Source organism: Bufo bufo, chromosome 3, assembly GCF_905171765.1.
Source record: "Bufo bufo chromosome 3, aBufBuf1.1, whole genome shotgun sequence".
Taxonomy (NCBI): Eukaryota; Metazoa; Chordata; class Amphibia; order Anura; family Bufonidae; genus Bufo; species Bufo bufo.
In genome coordinates, this window is record NC_053391.1 from 209,165,618 (window position 1) to 209,188,756 (window position 23,139).

Genomic DNA, 23,139 nt, shown 5'->3' on the forward strand with positions numbered 1-23,139 from the left:
AGATTTAGGCCCCTGTCAGCAATGCAGAGCAGGGGTTCATTCACGGCAAAAGGGGGTTCATGTCACTCAGCAATAGAACAGAGGATTTTGAGAGATTTAGGCCCCTGTCAGCAATGCAGAGCAGGGGTTCATTCACGGCAAAAGGGGGTTCATGTCACCCAGCAATAGAACAGAGGATTTTGAGAGATTTAGGCCCCTGTCAGCAATGCAGAGCAGGGGTTCATTCACGGCAAAAGGGGGTTCATGTCACTCAGCAATAGAACAGAGGATTTTGAGAGATTTAGGCCCCTGTCAGCAATGCAGAGCAGGGGTTCATTCACGGCAAAAGGGGGTTATGTCACTCAGCAATAGAACAGAGGATTTTGAGAGATTTAGGCCCCTGTCAGCAATGCAGAGCAGGGGTTCATTCACGGCAAAAGGGGGTTCATGTCACCCAGCAATAGAACAGAGGATTTTGAGAGATTTAGGCCCCTGTCAGCAATGCAGAGCAGGGGTTCATTCACGGCAAAAGGGGGTTCATGTCACCCAGCAATAGAACAGAGGATTTTGAGAGATTTAGGCCCCTGTCAGCAATGCAGAACAGGGGTTCATTCACGGCAAAAGGGGGTCACATGTCACCCAGCAATAGAACAGAGGATTTTGAGAGATTTAGGTACCTGTCAGCAATGCAGAGCAGGGGTTCATTCATGGCAAAAGGGGGCTCATGTCACCCAGCAATAGAATTGAGGATTATGAGAGATTTAGGCCCCTGTCAGCAATGCAGAGCAGGGGTTCATTCACAGCAAAAGGGGGTTCATGTCACCCAGCAATAGAACAGAGGATTTTGAGAGATTTAGGCCCCTGTCAGCAATGCAGAGCAGGGGTTCATTCACGGCAAAAGGGGGTTCATGTCACCCAGCAATACAACAGAGGATTTTGAGAGATTTTGGCCCCTGTCACCCATGCACAGTAGAGGTTCATTCACGGCAAAAGGGGGATCATGTCACCCTGCAATAGAACAGAGGATTTTGAGAGATTTAGGCCCCTGTCAGCAATGCAGAGCAGGGGTTCATTCACGGCAAAAGGGGGCTCATGTCACCCAGCAATACAACAGAGGATTTTGAGAGATTTTGGCCCCTGTCACCCAGGCACAGCAGGGGTTCATTCACGGCAAAAGGGGGTTCATGTCACCCAGCAATAGAACAGAGGATTTTGAGAGATTTAGGCCCCTGTCAGCAATGCAGAGCAGGGGTTCATTCACGGCAAAAGGGGGTTCATGTCACCCAGCAATAGAACAGAGGATTCTGAGAGATTTAGGCCCCTGTCAGCAATGCAGAGCAGGGGTTCATTCACGGCAAAAGGGGGTCACATGTCACCTAGCAATAGAACAGAGGATTTTGAGAGATTTAGGTACCTGTCAGCAATGCAGAGCAGGGGTTCATTCATGGCAAAAGGGGGCTCATGTCACCCAGCAATAGAATTGAGGATTATGAGAGATTTAGGCCCCTGTCAGCAATGCAGAGCAGGGGTTCATTCACGGCAAAAGGGGGTCACATGTCACCTAGCAATAGAACAGTGGATTTTGAGAGATTCAGGTACCTGTCAGCAATGCAGAGCAGGGGTTCATTCATGGCAAAAGGGGGCTCATGTCACCCAGCAATAGAATTGAGGATTATGAGAGATTTAGGCCCCTGTCAGCAATGCAAAGCAGGGGTTCATTCACAGCAAAAGGGGGTTCATGTCACCCAGCAATAGAACAGAGGATTTTGAGAGATTTAGGCCCCTGTCAGCAATGCAGAGCAGGGGTTCATTCACGGCAAAAGGGGGTTCATGTCACCCAGCAATACAACAGAGGATTTTGAGAGATTTTGGCCCCTGTCACCCAGGCACAGCAGGGGTTCATTCACGGCAAAAGGGGGATCATGTCACCCAGCAATAGAACAGAGGATTTTGAGAGATTTAGGCCCCTGTCAGCAATGCAGAGCAGGGTTTCATTCACGGCAAAAGGGGGTTCATGTCACCCAGCAATACAACAGAGGATTTTGAGAGATTTTGGCCCCTGTCACCCAGGCACAGCAGGGGTTCATTCACGGCAAAAGGGGGTTCATGTCACCCAGCAATAGAACAGAGGATTTTGAGAGATTTAGGCCCCTGTCAGCAATGCAGAACAGGAGTTCATTCACGGCAAAAGGGGGTTCATGTCACTCAGCAATAGAACAGAGGATTTTGAGAGATTTAGGTCCCTGTCAGCAATGCAGAGCAGGGGTTCATTCACGGCAAAAGGGGGTTCATGTCACTCAGCAATAGAACAGAGGATTTTGAGAGATTTAGGCCCCTGTCAGCAATGCAGAGCAGGGGTTCATTCACGGCAAAAGGGGGTTCATGTCACCCAGCAATATAACAGAGGATTTTGAGAGATTTAGGCCCCTGTCAGCAATGCAGAGCAGGGGTTCATTCACGGCAAAAGGGGGTTCATGTCACCCAGCAATAGAACAGAGGATTTTGAGAGATTTAGGCCCCTGTCAGCAATGCAGAGCAGGGGTTCATTCACGGCAAAAGGGGGTCACATGTCACCCAGCAATAGAGCAGAGGATTTTGAGAGATTTAGGCCCATGTCACCCAGGCACAGCAAGGGTTCATTCACGGAAAAAGGGGGTTCTTGTCACCCAGCAAAAGAACTGAGGATTTTGAGAGATTTAGGCCCGTGTCACCCAAGCACAGCAGGGGTTCATTCATGGCAAAAGGGGGTCACATTTCACCCAGCAATAGAACAGATGATTTTGAGAGATTTAGGCCCCTGTCACCCAGGCACAGCAGGGGTTCATTCACGGAAAAAGGGGGTTCTTGTCACCCAGCAAAAGAACAAAGGATTTTGAGAGATTTAGGCCCCTGTCACCCAGGCACAGCAGGGGTTCATTCACGGCAAAAGGGGTTCATGTCACCCAGCAATAGAATTGAGGATTTTGAGAGATTTAGGCCCCTGTCACCCAGGCACAGCAGGGGTTTGTATACGCCAAAAATGGTAAAATGTAACCCGACAATTGATAATAAGAAATTTTTCAATTTAGGGCACTAAAATTGGCACTTTTTCAAATTAAAATGGCTCTTTAATAGTCCTTGAAAAGGCTAGGGGGATGTAAAAGGCAGTAAAATGTGCTTAAGAGCATGGCAACTGCTCTGCAAACAAATGTGGATAGGGAAATAACTTAAAATGAAATAAAATAACTAAAAATTACAAATTATTAATCTGCAACTCAGAGAAGGAGGTGGATATGGAGTCGGAGGTTGAGGAGGCGGTGAATGTGGTGTTGTAGGTGGAGGCAGCAATGGTGGAGGAACAGGTAGCCAACAATGTTTTTTTGTTTTTTTATTGGGGTAGGTAGCCCCAAAATATTGGGACAAATAAAAAAAAAAGAAAACAAAGAATCATTGCACTTGACTTGAGTACAAGAATGTATGTTTGATGGTGGTATAAATCTCTATTCTGCACAAGGTACAGACAAGTCTTGTGGGATCCAAGCCTGGTTCATTTTAATGAACGTGAGCTTGTCTACATTGGCTTTGGACAGGCGGCTGCGTCTGTCTGTAATGACACCTCCTGCCGTGCTAAATACACGTTCAGAGAGTACACTGGCTGCAGGGCAGGCCAGCACCTCCAAGGCATACAGGGCAAGCTCTGGCCATGTGGACAATTTGGAGACCCAGAAGTTGAATGGGGCAGAACCATCAGTCAATACGTGTAGTCGTGTGTACAGGTACTGTTCCACCATGTTGTTCAAATGCTGCCTCCTGCTAAAACGCTCCATATCAGCATTTGGGGCCGGTTGTTGCGGCGAGGTGACAAAGCTTTTCCACATGTCGGCCATGCTAACCCTGCCTGCTGAGGTGCTGGCGCTGACACAGCTGCGTTGGCGACCTCTTACTCTTCCCCTGCCTTCGCCTTGTGCTTCCACTTGTCCCTCGGCGTCAGTTGGGAATGCTCTCAGGAGCGCGTCTACCAGCGTGCGCCTGTAGTCGCGCATCTTCCGATCACGCTCCATTGAGGGAATTAAGGACGGCACATTGTCTTTGTAACGGGGATCCAGCAGTGTGGCAACCCAGTAGTCAGCACACGTTAAAATGTGGGCAACTCTGCAGTCGTTTCGCAGGCACTGCAGCATGTAGTCGCTCATGCCAGGCTGCCCAGAGGTAAGGACAAGCTGTCCTCTGTGGGAGGCGTATCGTCTGCGTCCTCCGTATCCCCCCAGCCACGCACCAGTGATGGGCCCGAGCTGCGTTGGATACCACCCCGCTGTGAACATGCTTCATCCCCATCCTCCTCCTCATCCTCCAGTAGTGGGCCCTGGCTGGCCAAGTTTGTACCTGGCCTCTGCTGTTGCAAAAATCCTCTTTCTGAGCCACTTCTAAAAGACTGGCCTGAAAGTGTTAGAGATAACCCCTCTTCCTCCTCCTAGTCCTGGGCCACATCCTCTTCCATCATCGCCCTAAGTGTTTTCTCAAGGAGACATAGAAGTGGTATTGTAACGCTGATAACGGCGTCATCGCAACTGGCCATGTTGGTGGTGTACACAAAACAGCGCAACAGGGCACACAGGTCTCGCATGGAGGCCCAGTCATTGGTGGTGAAGTGGTGCTGTTCCGCAGTGCGACTCACCCGTGCGTGCTGCAGCTTAAACTCCACTATGGCCTGCTGCTGCTCGCACAGTCTCTCCAGCATGTGCAAGGTGGAGTTCCACCTGGTGGGCACGTCACATATGAGGCGGTGGGGCCGAAGTTACGCTGTAGAGCAGACAGCCGAGCGGCGGCAGGATGAGAATGCCAGAAGCGCGCACAGACGGCCCACATTTTATGCAGCAGCTCAGACATGTCGGGGTAGTTGTGAATGAATTTCTGCACCACCAAATTCAGCACATGCGCCAGGCAAGGGATGTGCGTCAAACCGGCTAGTCCCAGAGCTGCAACGAGATTTCGCCCATTATTGCACACCACCAGGCCGGGCTTGAGGCCCACTGGCAGCAACCACTCATCGGTCTGTTGTTCTATACTCCTGCACGGTGTGGGGCCTGTCCTGGAAACACATCAGTTTCAGAATAGCCTGCTGACTTTTACCCCTGGCTGTGCTGAAGTTGGTGGTGAAGGTCTGTCGCTGACCGGATGAGGAGGTGGTAGAAGAGAAGGAGGAAGCCGAGTAGGAAGAGGAGGCAACAGGAGGCAAAGAATAATGCCCTGCGATCCTTGGCGGCGGAAGGACGTGCACCAAACAGCTCTCCGCCTGGGGCCCAGCCGCCACTACATTTACCCAGTGTGCAGTTAGGGTTATATAGCGTCCCTGGCCGTGCTTACTGGTCCACGTGTCTGTGATTAGGTGAACCTTGCCACAGATGGCGTTGCGCAGTGCACACTTGATTTTATCCGATACTTGGTTTTGCAGGGAGGGCACGGCTCTCCTGGAGAAGTAGTGGCGGCTGGGAACGACGTACTGTGGGACAGCAAGCGACTTGAGCTGTTTGAAGCTGTCCGTCTCCACTAGCCTGAATAACAGCATTTCAAAGGCCAGCAGTTTAGAAATGCTGGCATTCAGGGCAGAGATCGAGGGTGGGTAGGTGGGAATTTACGCTTTCTCTCAAAGGTTTGTGAGATGCAGAGCTGAACGCTTCCGTGTGACATGGTGGAGATGTTTGGTGACGGAGGTGGTGTTGTTGGTGGCACATCCTCTGTTTTCTGGGCGGCAGGTGCCAACGTTCCTCCAGAGGCGGAGGAAGAGGCCAAGGCAGCAGCAGAAGAGGGAGCAGGAGGGGCCTGAGGCCTTTCTTGGTTTTGAAGCTGCTTACTCCACTTCAGCCCGTGTCTCGCATGTAGATGCCTGGTCATGCAGGTTGTGCTAAGGTTCAGAACGTTAATGCCTCGCTTCAGGCTCTGATGGCACAGAGTGCAAACCACTCGCGTCTTGTCGTCAGCACATTGTGTGAAGAAGTGCCATGCCAGGGAACTCCTTGAAGCTGCATTTGGTGTGCTCGGTCCCTGTTGACGGTAGCCAGTAGCAGGCAAACTGTTTTGGCGATGGCTACTCTGCTTTTGCACCCTGCTCCCGCTTTTGCTACGCTGTTGGCTCGGTCTCACCACTGCCTCTTCCTCCGAACTCTGAAAGTCAGTGACACGACCTTCATTCCATGTGGGGTCTAGGACCTCATCATCCCCTGCATCGTCTTCCACCCAGTCTTCCTCCCTGACCTCCTTTTCGGTCTGCACACTGGAGAAAGACGCAGCAGTTGGCACCTGTGTTTCGTCATCATCAGAGACGTGCTGAGGTGGTATTCCCATGTCCTCATCAGGAAACATAAGTGGTTGTGCGTCATTGCATTCTATGTCTTCCACCCCTGGGGAAGGGCTAGGTGGATGTCCTTGGGAAACCCAGTCAGCAGAGTCTTCAAACAGCATAAGAGACTTCTGCATGACTTGAGGCTCAGACAGGTTCCCCGATATGCACGGGGGTGATGTGACAGACTGATGGGCATGGGTTTCAGGTGCCACCTGTACGCTTTCTGCAGAAGACTGGGTGGGAGATAATGTGAACGTGCTGTATCCACTGTCGGCCACCAAATTGACTAGCGCCTGTACTTGCTCAGGCCTTACCATCCTTAGAACGGCATTAGGCCCGACCAAATATCTCTGTAGATTCTGGCGGCTACTGCGACCTGAGGTAGTAGGTTCAGTAGGACGTGTAGCTGTGGCAGAACGGCCACGTCCTCTCCCTGCACCAGAGGCCCCACCAACACCACCACCACGACCATGACCGCCTCCCTTAACCACCTCCCGACCGCCTAACGCACGGATGCGTCCGGAAGGTGGTTGATTCATTCCTCCTGGACGCATCCGTGCGTCATCTCGCGAGATGCGAGATTTCCTGTGAACGCGCGCACACAGGCGCGCGCGCTCACAGGAACGGTAGGTAAGAGAGTGGATCTCCAGCCTGCCAGCGGCGATCGTTCGCTGGCAGGCTGGAGATGTGATTTTTTTAACCCCTAACAGGTATATTAGACGCTGTTATGATAACAGCGTCTAATATACCTGCTACCTGGTCCTCTGGTGGTCCCGTTTGTTTGGATCGACCACCAGAGGACACAGGTAGCTCAGTAAAGTAGCACCAACCACCACTACACTACACTACACCCCCCCCCGTCACTTATTAACCCCTTATTCACCCCTGATCACCCCTGATCACCCCAGATCACCCCATATAGACTCCCTGATCACCCCCCTGTCATTGATCACCCCCCTGTCATTGATAACCCCCTGTAAGGCTCCATTCAGAGGTCCGTATGAATTTTATGGATCCACTGATAGATGGATCGGATCCGCAAAACACATACGGACGTCTGAATGGAGCCTTACAGGGGAGTGATCAATGACTGTGGTGATCACCCCATATAGACTCCCTGATCACCCCCCTGTCATTGATAACCCCCTGTAAGGCTCCATTCAGAGGTCCGTATGAATTTTACGGATCCACTGATAGATGGATCGGATCCGCAAAACACATACGGACGTCTGAATGGAGCCTTACAGGGGAGTGATCAATGACTGTGGTGATCACCCCATATAGACTCCCTGATCACCCCCCTGTCATTGATCACCCCCCTGTCATTGATCACCCCCCTGTCAGGCTGCATTCAAATGTCCATATGATTTTTACGGATCCACTGATACATGGATCGGATCCGCAAAACACATACGGACATCTGAATGGAGCCTTATAGGGGGGTGATCAATGACAGGGGGGTGATCACCCCATATAGACTCCCTGATCACCCCCCTGTCATTGATCACCCCCCTGTCATTGATCACCCCCCTGTCAGGCTGCATTCAGATGTCCGTATGATTTTTACGGATCCACTGATACATGGATCGGATCCGCAAAACACATACGGATATCTGAATAGAGCCTTATAGGGGGGTGATCAATGACAGGGGGGTGATCACCCCATATAGACTCCCTGATCACCCCCCTGTCATTGATCACCCCCCTGTCATTGATCACCCCCCTGTCAGGCTGCATTCAGATGTCCGTATGATTTTTACGGATCCACTGATACATGGATCGGATCCGCAAAACACATACGGACATCTGAATGGAGCCTTATAGGGGGGTGATCAATGACAGGGGGGTGATCACCCCATATAGACTCCTTGATCAACCCCCCTGTCATTGATCACCCCCCTGTCAGGCTGCATTCAGATGTCCGTATGATTTTTACGGATCCACTGATACATGGATCGGATCCGCAAAACACGGACATCTAAATGGAGCCTTATAGGGGGGTGATCAATGACAGGGGGGTGATCAATGACAGGGGGGTGATCACCCCATATAGACTCCCTGATCACCCTCCTGTCATTGATCACCCCCCTGTCATTGATCACCCCCCTGTCATTGATCACCCCCCTGTAAGGCTCTTTTCAGACATTTTTTTGGCCCAAGTTAGCGGAAATCATTTTTTTTTTCTTACAAAGTCTCATATTCCACTAACTTGTGTCAAAAAATAAAATCTCACATGAACTCACCATACCCCTCACGAAATCCAAATGCGTAAAATTTTTTAGACATTTATATTCCAGACTTCTTCTCACGCTTTAGGGCCCCTAGAATGCCAGGGCAGTATAAATACCCCACATCTGACCCCATTTCGGAAAGAAGACACCCCAAGGTATTCCGTGAGGGGCATATTGAGTCCATGAAAGATTGAAATTTTTGTCCCAAGTTAGCGGAAAGGGAGACTTTGTGAGAAAAAAATAAAAAATATCAATTTCCGCTAACTTGTGCCAAAAAAATAAAATTTCGATGAACTCGCCATGCCCCTCATTGAATGCTGGGTGAGAGAAATATCTTGGTCAAATGTCAACTTTGTATAAAAAAATGGGAAAAGTTGTCTTTTGCCAAGATATTTCTCTCACCCAGCATGGGTATATGTAAAATGACACCCCAAAACACATTCCCCAACTTCTCCTGAATACGGAGATACCACATGTGTGACACTTTTTTGCAGCCTAGGTGGGCAAAGGGGCCCACATTCCAAAGAGCACCTTTAGGATTTCACAGGTCATTTACCTACTTACCACACATTAGGGCCCCTGGAAAATGCCAGGGCAGTATAACTACCCCACAAGTGACCCCATTTTGGAAAGAAGACACCCCAAGGTATTCCGTGAGGGGCATGGCGAGTTCCTAAAAATTTTTATTTTTTGTCACAAGTTAGTGGAAAATGATGATTTTTTTTCTTTTTTTTTTCTTACAAAGTCTCATATTCCACTAACTTGTGACAAAAAATAAAAACTTCCATGAACTCACTATGCCCATCAGCGAATACCTTGGGGTGTCTTCTTTCCAAAATGGGGTCACTTGTGGGGTAGTTATACTGCCCTGGCATTTTCCAGGGGCCCTAATGTGTGGTAAGTAGGTAAATGACCTGTGAAATCCTAAAGGTGCTCTTTGGAATGTGGGCCCCTTTGCCCACCTAGGCTGCAAAAAAGTGTCACACATCTGGTATCTCCGTATTCAGGAGAAGTTGGGGAATGTGTTTTGGGGTGTCATTTTACATATACCCATGCTGGGTGAGAGAAATATCTTGGCAAAAGACAACTTTTCCCATTTTTTCATACAAAGTTGTCTTTTGCCAAGATATTTCTCTCACCCAGCATGGGTATATGTAAAATGACACCCCAAAACACATTCCCCAACTTCTCCTTAATACGGAGATACCACATGTGTGACACTTTTTTGCAGCCTAGGTGGGCAAAGGGGCCCACATTCCAAAGAGCACCTTTCAGATTTCACCAGCCATTTTTTACAGAATTTGATTTCAAACTCCTTACCACACATTTGGGCCCCTAGAATGCCAGGGCAGTATAACTACCCCACAAGTGACCCCATTTTGGAAAGAAGACACCCCAAGGTATTCGCTGATGGGCATAGTGAGTTCATGGAAGTTTTTATTTTTTGTCACAAGTTAGTGGAATATGAGACTTTGTAAGAAAAAATAAAATAAAATAAAAATCATCATTTTCCGCTAACTTGTGACAAAAAATAAAAAGTTCGATGAACTCACTATGCCCATCAGCGAATACCTTAGGGTGTCTACTTTCCGAAATGGGGTCATTTGTGGGGTGTTTGTACTGTCTGGCCATCGTAGAACCTCAGGAAACATGACAGGTGCTCAGAAAGTCAGAGCTGCTTCAAAAAGCGGAAATTCACATTTTTGTACCATAGTTTGTAAATGCTATAACTTTTACCCAAACCATTATTTTTTTTTACCCAAACATTTTTTTTTTATCAAAGACATGTAGAACAATAAATTTAGAGCAAAATTTATATATGGATCTCGTTTTTTTTGCAAAATTTTACAACTGAAAGTGAAAAATGTCATTTTTTTGCAAAAAAATCGTTAAATTTCAATTAATAACAAAAAAAGTAAAAATGTCAGCAGCAATGAAATACCACCAAATGAAAGCTCTATTAGTGAGAAGAAAAGGAGGTAAAATTCATTTGGGTGGTAAGTTGCATGACCGAGCAATAAACGGTAAAAATAGTGTAGGTCAGAAGTGTAAAAAGTGGCCTGGTCTTTCAGGGTGTTTAAGCTATGGGGGCTGAGATGGTTAATAGATGTTTGCCTCATAGTTAGCGTTCACAAAGCAAAGTAAAAAGTGGTTAAGTATGTTAAAAATAATTTACTGCCAATATAAACCCTGATGTAGGGTATTGCACTCTATTCTTTTTTTTAAAACTCTATATGACAGCGGTATTTGTGGCCTAAATGTCTTATCCCAGATGTGCAGTATATTAGAGGCTTTTTTCACCCTAACCAAAAAGCCGTATTTATGGCCTAAATGTGACAGTGACTTATGCACGTGTAATCACAGATGTGCAGTAAATTAGAGGGTTTTTTCACCCCAGTAACCAAAAAGCTGTATTTATGTCCTAAATGTGACAGTGACTTATACACGTGTAATCACAGATGTGCAGTATACTAGAGGTTTTTTTTACCCCAGTAACCAAAAAACTGTGTTTCTGTCCTAAATGTGACAGTGACTTATGCATGTGTAATCACAGATGTGCACGAAATTAGAGGGTTTTTTCACCCTAACCAAAAAGCTATATTTCTGTCCTAAATGTGACAGTGACTTATACACATGTAATCACAGATGTGCAGTACATTAGAGTTTTTTTTTACCCCAGTAACCAAAAAACTGTATTTCTGTCCTAAATGTGACAGTGACTTATGCATGTGTAATCACAGATGTGCAGTAGATTAGAGGCTTTTTTCACACTAGTATGCCAAAGGTGTATTTATGGCCTAAATTTGACAGTGACTTATGCATGTGTAATCACAGATGTGCATTATATTGGAGGGTTTTTTCACCCCAGTAACCAAAAAGCTGTATTTCTGTCCTAAATGTGACAGTGACTTATGCACGTGTAATCACAGATATGCAGTATATTAGAGGCTTTTTTCACCCTAACCAAAAAGCTGTATTTCTGTCCTAAATGTGACAGCGACTTATGCACGTGTAATCCCAGATGTGCAGTATATTAGAGGGTTTTTTCACCCCAATAACCAAAAAGCTGTATTTATGTCCTAAATGTGACAGTCGCTTATGCACGTGTAATCCCAGATGTGCAGTATATTAGAGGGTTTTTTCACCCTAACCAAAAAGCTGTATTTCTGTCCTAAATGTGACAGTCACTTATGCTTGTCTAATCCCAGATGTGCAGTATATTAGGGTTTTTTTTCTCCCCAGTATGCCAAAATTAATTTCTGGACTTGCAGATAGCCTATGCTGGTGCACTATCGTTGCATAAAATGGCTGCCGATCATGTATTGATATTGACTAACTGAAGAAAAAAATGTTCGTTTTCAGCAGTAGTTGGCCCAGGGCAGGCTTAAAAAAATTGTGCATTGCACCCACAAAACACTTTTTCTGTAGATCGCTGAGTACATAAACCAGTTCTTGATAAGATTTCTTCCTGATCTCTCCCTCACAGCAGCTGCAGCCTCTCCCTACACTAATCCAAGCAGAGTGTCGGGTGGCGCTACGTGACTCCAGCTTAAATAGAGCCTGGGTCACATGCTGCAGTTTTACGTAAATGTTCGGGTTCTGGTCCGGATGCCGAAAACCCTAAAGTTCGGTACGAACCCGAACTTTACAGTTCGGGTTCGCTCAACTCTACTGGTGATGTCTTGAAAGTTCACTATGTAACATCATTACTTCTATTTTTGTTAGCCATTAAAAGGTATCAAACCTGCAACACTCTTTTTTTGTTTCTCTTAATGAGAGCACTAAACTAGTGATTCTAAGAGCGACGCCTGTCATCTGCATGTCATATGGACTACCAAAGCAGATTCCATATTAGAGATGGCCTTGCGGTTCGCCCAGCGGTCGGATTGCGGCGAACTTTGCTCGTTCGCTGTTCGCTGAACATGTGAACTTATGGCGATATTCGCGCCCGCTATATTATTTTACACTGTGAAGAACTTTGACCAATGACACATCCATCAGGTGGTACAGGACAGCCAATTGAGACATTTCAGCACATGGACATACCCCCTACCTTATAAATAGACCTGATCTGGCTGCCATTTTAAATTCTGTCTTTTGTCAGTAGAGGGAGAGGTTGCTGTTTGGAGCAGGGACACACTGTTAGAGTGTTAGTGACACAAATCGCTAGCTAATAGGTCCACAAAAGTCCTTTTTAGGACTGGTATAGGTGTACTATTGTTTGGTGTGCAGTATATAGGGGTATAATACACTTATAATAAACTTTCTAATATAGAAAGCATATTATAGTGGATTTGTATAGTGCAGCATTGTGACTGGTGATCGGTTCTGCAGTGATACTACAACTACAAAGAGTGAAAAACGCAATTAGAAAAAAGTATTATAACTGATGTGATAGATTAGTGGCCCCCTGAAACGACATATTGAAGCGGGGTGTTATATAAGAATATACTTTTCAAATAGTGTATTTGGGTGCTGGAGAAATTTACCCTCTTTCGCTGCGTTACCTCTGCTGCACACAGTGAGAAAAGTTACAGGATTTTTTTTTTTTATAACTGGTGTGATAGGCCAGTGGCCCCCCAAAGCGACATATTGAAGCGGGGTGTTATATAAGAATATACTTTTCAAATAGTACCCAATGGATACTGCAGAAATTTAGTCTCTTTCACTACGTTACCTCTGCTACACACAGTGAGAAAAGTTACAGGAATTTTTTTTCTTATAACTGGTGTGATTATAGACCAGTGGTCCCCCAAGATGACATATTGAAGTGGGGTGTTATATAAGAATCTACTTTTCGAATAGTGTATTTGGGTACTGCAGAAATGTAGCCTCTTTCGCTGCGTTACCTCTGCTACACACAGTGAGAAAAGTTACAGGAATTATTTTTTTTATAACTGGTGTGATAGGCCAGTGGACCCCCCAAAACGACATATTGAAGCGGGGTGTTATATAAGAATATACTTTTCAAATAGTGTATTTGGGTACTGCAGAAATTTAGCTTCTTTCACTGTGTTACCTCTGCTACACACAGTGAGAAAAGTTACAGGAATTATTTTTTTTATAACTGGTGTGATAGGCCAGTGGCCCCCCAAAACAACATATTGAAGCGCGGTGTTATATAAGAATATACTTTTCAAATAGTGTATTTGGGTACTGCAGAAATGTAGCCTCTTTCGCTGCGTTACCTCTGCTACACACAGTGAGAAAAGTTACAGGAATTATTTTTTTTATAACTGGTGTGATAGGCCAGTGGACCCCCCAAAACGACATATTGAAGCGGGGTGTTATATAAGAATATACTTTTCAAATAGTGTATTTGGGTACTGCAGAAATTTAGCTTCTTTCACTGTGTTACCTCTGCTACACACAGTGAGAAAAGTTACAGGAATTATTTTTTTTATAACTGGTGTGATAGGCCAGTGGCCCCCCAAAACAACATATTGAAGCGCGGTGTTATATAAGAATATACTTTTCAAATAGTGTATTTGGGTACTGCAGAAATTTGGCCTATTTCGCTGCATTTCCTCTGCTACACACAGTGAGAAAAGTTACAGGATTTTTTTTTTTATAACTGGTGTGATAGGCCAGTGCCCCCCCCCAAAATGATATATTGAAGCGAGGTGTTATATAAGAATATACTTTTCAAATAGTGTATTTGGGTACTGCAGAAATTTGGCCTATTTCGCTGCGTTTCCTCTGCTACACACAGTGAGAAAAGTTACAGGAATTTTTTTTTTATAACTGGTGTGATAGGCCAGTGGCCCCCCCCAAAATGACATATTGAAGCGAGGTGTTATATAAGAATATACTTTTCAAATAGTGTATTTGGGTACTGCAGTAATTTAGCCTCTTTCGCTGCGTTACCTATGCTACACACAGTTAGAAAAGTTATAGGATTTATTTTTTATTTTTATAACTGGTGTGATAGGCCAGTGGCCCCCCCAAAACGACATATTGAAGCAGGGTGTTATATAAGAATATACTTTTCAAATAGTGTACAGTATTTGGGTACTGCAGAAATTTAGCCTCTTTCGCTGCGTTACCTCTGCTACACACAAATAGAAAAGTTACAGGAATTTTTTTTTTATAACTGGTGTGATAGGCCAGTGGCCCCGCAAAACGACATATTAAAGCAGTGTGTTATATACCTTCTTCCACATACACTGCGCTTCTCTAGAGACTTTTGTCACAGGGTCATTTAAAAAATGACAGTCAGAGGAAGAGGCAGGCCCTTCCGCAGGGGTGATAGGGGTAGGACAGGAGCACCAGGCCAGAGCCAAAGTGGGAAGTTGCAGAAGGTGCGTTCGATTACGTCAAAGGACGCACCAGACTTGGTTGAGTGTCTCACTCAGACTTCCGCTTCTGCACTCTCCTCATCCTCTCTATCTGCACCCTTTTCACTCTCTGCTGTGTGCACCCCCAAAGACACCACCACCAACACCACCACCACCATATACCCTCCGCTTGAGTCACAGGAATTATTTTCCGATCCATTACAAGACATTTCTGATGCGCAGCCATTCTTGGCATCGGATCAGGAAGAGGAGGTAGCAACAGCCGCCACTCAGCAGTCTGACGACAGTACGCAGATCAGCCCAAGGAGGTTGGTCCCCGCTGTTGCTGCCTACTCCGAGATCTCTAATGTTAGGGGTGGGGAAGGTGATGTCGATGATGACGTGTCTATGGACGTAACGTGGGTGCCCACAAGAGAGGAAGAGGAGGGGAGTTCAGAGGGAGAGATGGACCAGCAGATAGGGAGTAGAAGCAGGCAGAACTTACATTGCACAGGAGGGACAAACTAGACTGCTAATGTATCAGGAGCGAGCCATCAACCATGTACGGTCACATCTCCCAGGACGCCGGTACATGGCTCCGCAGTGTGGGCTTTTTTTAATGTGTCAGCTGCTGACAATAGTGTTGCCATCTGCAGCCTTTGCAATCAACGCATAAGTAGTGGTAAGCCCAACACTCATCTAGGGATGACCGCCTTAAAGGGTTTCTACCACCAGAAATACTGTTATGTAGCTGACTGACATTAGCGATGCGCTAATGTCAGCACTACATAACAGTATGTTTCTAACATTAGTCCCTGCAGCCGTTTTTGTAAAAAATGCACTTTTATTATATGCAAAAGAGCCAGCCTCTAGGTGCTATGTGGGCGTAAAATCAGCACCTAGAGGCTCCGTCCACTCACCCATTATCCCGCCCAGGTCCCCTGTTCTGCCCGCCCCGCTCTTCTTGATTGATGCCCCTGTCCACCGCATCATTGACGAAATCCCGCGCCTGCGCCGTTCACTTCGGCGCAGGCGCAGTGAGTGAAGGCCGCTCTCCTGATGCCGGCTTCCTCACTGTGACGTAGTCGGCGCAGGTGCAGTGAGGAATCCGGAACCAGGAGCGCATCATTCACTCACTGCGCCGAAGACAGAAGTGAACGGCGCAGGCGCGGGATTTCGTCAATGATGCGGTGGACCGTGGCATCAATCAAGAGGAGCGGGGCGGGCAGAACAGGGGACCTGGGCAGGATAATGGTGAGTAGACGGAGCCTCTAGGTGCTGATTTTACGCCCACATAGCACCTAGAGGCTCATTAGCATATAATAAAAGTGAATTTTTTACAAAAACGGCTGCAGGGACTAATGTTAGAAACATACTGTTATGTAGTGCTGACATTAGCGCATCGCTAATATTTCTCCCAGAAGGGCATCCCAAAGCTATATGGCCACGTTCAACGGCAAGTGAATGTATCTCTGGCACACAGTGTCGGTGCCAAAATACATCTGACCACAGACACGCGGTCTAGCAAACACGGGCAGGGAAGGTATATAACTTACTGCCTACTGGGTGAAACTTCTGACGGCCGTCAAGCATGTAACCTGTGGGACCCGTGTAGATTTGGTTTTACCGCCACGGTATACATGCAGGCCTGCCTCTTCTTCTCTTCCTCCTACTCCATCCTCCCTCTCCTCCTCGGCTGACTCCTCCTTTTCCGCTGCTACCGTTTCTTCCCTTGCGCCGCCCAAGATCCCCAGAACCTATTCGACATGCCAGGTGAGACGTTGCCATGCTGTGCTGCGTCTGTTGTGCCTGGAAGCCAAGAGCCACACTGGTCCTGCACTCCTTTTAGCTTTGCGTTCACAGGCAGATCAGTGGCTAACACTGCTCAATTTGACAGGTGGTAAAGTGTTGTGCGACAATGGTGCTAATCTGCTGAGCGCCCTGAAACAGGGCAAAATTACACACATGCCGTGCATGGCACACGTCCTGAACTTGGTCGTGCAGCGATTCGCTGTCAAATACCCTGGGGTCCAGGACGTCTTGCGGCAGGCCAGGAAAATCTCGGGCCATTTCAGAAGATCTTACAAGGCCATGGCTCGCTTTACTGACATTCAGCGGCGACACAACCTGCCCGTCAGACATCTTATTTGTGACTGCCCGACGCAATGGAACTCAACCTTGTATATGCTTGATAGGCTGCTCCAGCAGAAACGTGCAGTTAACGACTACCTGTACGAACTCTGCGGCAGGACAGAATCTGGGGAGCTTGTTTTTTTTTCACCGCACCAGTGGCTGCTTATGTGCGAAGCATGCAGACTTCTGCGGCCATTTAATGAGATCATCAAACTGGTCAGTCGCAGTCAGGGCGCCATCAGTGACATTGTACCTTTTCTGGAGCGTGCATTGTGTCGTGTCATTGATCAAGCCGTCAAGGAGCAGGAGAGGGAAGTTGAGGAAGTCGCAAGGCTGGATGAATTTTCAGGGGGGTTACTCCATGTGAGACAAGTCAACAACAGGAGTCTGAAGAGGAGTCAGAGGAGGATGGTGCCGGGGCGGATGAGGAGGAGCAAGAAGAGCATGCTTTAAACCTTTCTGCGATCCTTGGTGTTGTCTATGCATGGGGGGAGGAGAACGAGGACGACATTATCCTGGATGATGAGCAGGAGCCAGGCCACTACACTGCTTCCAGTTTAGTGAAAATGGGGGCCTTCATGCTCCAGTGTTTTAGGAGGGACCCCCATATAAAAAGCATAAGGGCAATAACCAGTACTGGGTGGCAACGTACTTAGACCCCCGGTACAAACAAAAAAATGGCAGAAATGTTACCACCATCACAGAGGGCTGTCAGAATGCAGCACTTCCAGGCCTTGCTTAGAGAAATGCTGCTTTCTGATTTTTTGGGTGCTGGCAGAGGAATTTCCACTCACAGAGAAACAGTTCCGGGTATCAATCAAACAGCGCCTGCAAGAAGAGGGCGGTTTGAAGATGTGTTGGTCACTTCTGATATGAGATCATTCTTTCAGCCGATCCATCGACAGCTGTCCTCCGGATCCAGCATCCGACTACATCGGGTTAACGGCCGATGTGGATGCTCTGAGACGTGATGAACCCCTGGACTACTGGGTGGGCAGGCTTGACCTCTGTCCAGAGCTTGCACAATTTGCAATGGAACTGTTGGCCTGCCCCTCGTCAAGCGTCCTGTCCGAAAGGACGTGCAGCGCAGCAGGGGGAATCGTGACTGATAAGCGCACTCGCTTAGCTCACGACAGTGTTGACTACCTCACATTTCTAAATATGAATGAGGCATGGATCTCGGAGGAATTTAACACATGTAACCAGTAGACCATGTTTGATTCAAATTCCTAATGACAGCCCACAAATATCCGCCACCACCCTTGGTAAATACAGCTGCATAAAAGGCCTTTTATGTCCGATGAATGCCTAATTTTTGGGGCCTATAATGGCCGACACTTATTTATCCTGTAAATGCCTAATGTACCTCCAGCCACAAAATAAAAAATGTTTTGCTGTCAGGTGAACGCCTGTCGGCCATTTTTTTTAGGGGCCTGTAATGGCCGACACTTATTTATCCTGTGAATGCCTAATGTACCTCCAGCCACTGAATAAAAAATGCTTTGCTGTCAGGTGAACGCCTGTCGGCTAATTTTTGGGGCCTGTAATGGCCGACACTTATTTATCCTGTGAATGCCTAATGTACCTCCAGCCACTGAATAAAAAATGCTTTGCTGTCAGGTGAACGCCTGTTGGCTAATTTTTGAGGCCTGTACTGGCCGATACTTATTTATCCTGTGAATGCCTAATGTACCTCCAGCCACAGAATAAAAAATGCTTTGCTGTCAGGTGAACGCCTGTTGGCTAATTTTTGGGGCCTTTACTGACCGACACTTATTTATCCTGTGAATGCCTAATGTACCTCCAGCCACAGAATAAAAAATGCTTTGCTGTCAGGTGAACGCCTGTTGGCTAATTTTTGGGGCCTGTAATAGTCGACACTTATTTATCCTGTGAATGCCTAATGTACCTCCAGCCACAGAATAAAAAATGCTTTGCTGTCAGGTGAACGCCTGTCGGCTAATTTTTGGGGCCTGTAATGGCCGACACTTATTTATCCTGTGAATGCCTAATGTACCTCCAGCCACAGAATAAAAAATGCTTTGCTGTCAGGTGAACGCCTGTCGGCTAATTTTTGGGGCCTGTATTGGCCGACACTTACTTCTGTATCCTGTGAATGCCTAACCTCCAGCCACAGAATACAAAGTTATTTGCTGTCAGGAGAACGCCTCTCGGCACATTTTTGGGGCCTATAATGGCCGACACTTACTTCTGTATCCTGTGAATGCCTAATGTACCACCAGTCACAGAATACAAAGTTCTTTGCTGTCAGGTGAACGCCTGTCGGCTAATTTTTGGGGCCTGTACTGGCCAACACTTATTTATCCTGTGAATACCTAATGTTCCTCCAGCCACAGAATAAAAAATGCTTTGCTGTCAGGTGAACGCCTGTCGGCTAATTTTTGGGGCCTGTACTGGCCGATACTTATTTATCCTGTGAATATCTAATGTTCCTCCAGCCACAGAATAAAAAATGCTTTGCTGTCAGGCAAACGCCTGTCGGCAAATTTTTGGGGCCTGTATTGGCCGACACTTACTTCTGTATCCGGTGAATGCCTAACCTCCAGCCACAGAATACAAAGTTATTTGCTGTCAGGAGAACGCCTCTCGGCACATTTTTGGGGCCTATAATGGCCGACACTTACTTCTGTATCCTGTGAATGCCTAATGTACCACCAGTCACAGAATACAAAGTTCTTTGCTGTCAGGTGAACGCCTGTTGGCTAATTTTTGGGGCCTGTACTGGCCGACACTTATTTATCCTGTGAATGCCTAATGTACCTCCAGCCACAGAAAAAAAAAATGCTTTGCTGTCAGGTGAACGCCTGTCGGCTAATTTTTGGGGCCTGTATTGGCCGACACTTATTTCTGTGTCCGGTGAATGCCTAACCTCCAGCCACAGAATACAAAATTATTTGCTGTCAGGAGAACGCCTCTCGGCACATTTTTGGGGCCTATAATGGCCGACACTTACTTCTGTATCCTGTGAATGCCTAATGTACCACCAGTCACAGAATACAAAGTTCTTTGCTGTCAGGTGAACGCCTGTTGGCTAATTTTTGGGGCCTGTACTGGCCGACACTTATTTATCCTGTGAATGCCTAATGTACCTCCAGCCACAGAATAAAAAATGCTTTGCTGTCAGGTGAACGCCTGTCGGCTAATTTTTGGGGCCTGTACTGGCCGATACTTATTTATCCTGTGAATATCTAATGTTCCTCCAGCCACAGAATAAAAAATGCTTTGCTGTCAGGCAAACGCCTGTCGGCTAATTTTTGGGGCCTGTATTGGCCGACACTTACTTCTGTATCAGGTGAATGCCTAATTTTTTAGATTGGAATTGAAAATCATTGGATCTGTAAACGTTCCGCTAAATTGTGGAACGGATGCGGATCCATTTTACAGACGTGTGGAATGCACCCTATATGTATTTGACATGTATTTACCGGCTGCTGTCAGTTCTGGCTGATTTAGGCCGAGCTATTACACTAAAACTGAACAATATTACAAAAAACAAAATACACGTTATAACTGTATAAACGATTTATATAACTTATTAGAAAAAAATAAAAAAAATTATGGCAACTTTTCTAATAGCAGGATCATCTCCTGCACCCCCTTCATTGGCTAATTTTTGGGGCCTGTACTGGCCAACACTTATTTATCCTGTGAATGCCTAATGTACCTCCAGCCACAGAATAAAAAATACTTTGCTGTCAGGTGAACGCCTGTTGGCTAATTTTTGGGGCCTGTACTGGCCGACACTTATTTATCCTGTGAATGCCTAATGTACCTCCAGCCACAGAATAAAAAATGCTTTGCTGTCAGGTGAACGCCTGTCGGCAAAATTTTGGGGCCTGTACTGGCCGATACTTATTTATCCTGTGAATATCTAATGTTCCTCCAGCCACAGAATAAAAAATGCTTTGCTGTCAGGCGAACGCCTGTCGGCTAATTTTTGGGGCCTGTAATGGCCGAAACTTACTTCTGTATCCTGTGAATGCCTAATGTACCACCAGTCACAGAATACAAAGTTATTTGCTGTCAGGTGAATGCCTGTCAGCTAATTTTTAGGGCCTGTAATGGCTGACACTTAATTCTGTATCCTGTGAATGCCTAATGTACCACCAGTCACAGAATACAAAGTTCTTTGCTGTCAGGAGAGCGCCTCTCGGCACATTTTTGGGGCCTGTAATGGCCGACACTTACTTCTGTATCCTGTGAATGCCTAATGTACCACCAGTCACAGAATACAAAGTTCTTTGCTGTCAGGTGAATGCCTGTCGGCTAATTTTTGGGGCCTGTACTGGCCGACACTTACTTCTTTATCCTGTGAATGCCTAATTTTTCGGATTGGAATTGAAAATCAATGGGTCTGTAAACGTTCCGCTAAATTGTGGAACGGATGCGGATCCATTTTACAGACATGTGAATGGACCCTATATGTATTTGACATGTATTTACCGGCTGCTGTCAGTTCTGGCTGATTTAGGCCGAGCTATTACACTAAAACCGAACAATATTACAAAAAACAAAATACACGTTATAACTGTATAAACGATTGATATAACTTATTATAAAAAAATAAAAAAAATTATGGCAACTTTTCTAATAGCAGGATCTTCTCCTGCACCCCCTTCATGGCCTGGTGTTGCCTCTCCTCTATGCCCTTCATGCGCTCCTGAATGGCCCGCATATCGTTGCGCTGCTCCAACTGCATTTTGGCCAATTTGGCCTTCAATGTCTTCAGTACTGTTTGAAAAAAAATATATGAACATTATTTGCAATTCTTAGTAAACCTTTAAACTTTTATTTTGTGGTGCATCTGACTTTATGATCGCTTGCTATTACACCTTTTTGTGATAAAAGTTGTCAAAAAAATGCCTTTTTGGAGAGTTTTAATTTTTTTTTTTAAAAGGTGTCCACCTGAGGGGTTAGTTGGTATATTTTTATACAGCTGGCAAGACCGACAATTTTTCCTTATTTTTTAGTTATTTTTATTTTACACAATAAAAGCATTGTTGATCCAAAAACAATTCATGTTTTACTGTCTCTATAGTTTGAGAACCATATTATTGTTTTTATTTGGCGATTGTCTAATGGTAGGATCTCATTTTTGGCAGAATGAAATGACCGATTGTTACTACTATTTTGGGGGTCATATGCCTTTTTTGATAGCTTGGTGTTGCACTTTTAGTGATGCTAGGTGACTAAATGAGTATTTTTTTTTATTTTTTTTTTTATTTTTATTTTTTTTAATGTTTACCGGAGGGGTTAGATCATAGAATATTTTTATAGAGACGGTCGATATGTACATGGTGGTACAAAATATGTCTGTTTGTCTATTTTTTTTACTTTTTCATTTTTTTTAATTTAAACTCTTTATGCACATTGATTTAAATCTCAATACGTTAGTTAGTGATATTTATGATCATTATATAGTTTATTAGTTAGTGATATTTCAGTACAGTATAATATTATTTAGTTAGTGATTGTTCTTTTGAGTTTAATATTATTTATTTGTTAAGTCAATTGTTGTAATGTAGATTAAAGAGTTACTATCCAGTGTTATTTTTTTGTATTACTATAGTGTATGTTGTCCCCTCATTGTTGGCCCTTTTAATGTTTATGTATATGTTATGGATACATAATCATATTACTATGTGCACATATTTACCCTCCTGGCGGGGACTGGTGATCGCCTCCTCTTCCTCCGAGTCCTGAGATGGGGCGGTGCTGGAGGGTCCAGCACTTTCCACCTCCACCTCTTTCACTTCTCCCACATGTGGTGGGGGTGGCTCAATAGACTGGGAGGATCCGGCCTCCTCCTCCTCTTCCTCCTCTTCCTCCTTAACCTCCACAACCTCCACGGCCTCCGCCGATCGCTTTCTCCGAATGGAGGGAATAGGAACTTCTGTGATGTGGCGGCGGCGGCAAGAAGCGAACGGCGTCATAGCGAGTTAGCAACCAATGTTTCCGTGCGCTCGTCCACTCTGCAGGACGGCAGGCCGGGTTTGTACGGTCTGTAGTTCTGAAAAAACATGCCTGTGTGCATGCGGCCTTACTGTTACGGTTAGAAGATAGGATTGTATTACGACTGTATGTGGGTGGGGTCTGAGCTAACAGATACTGTCCAGCTAAGCAGAGATGTACCTGTATAGTGAAGTGACGGTATGGTATGGGGTGTACAGCAGGTTCG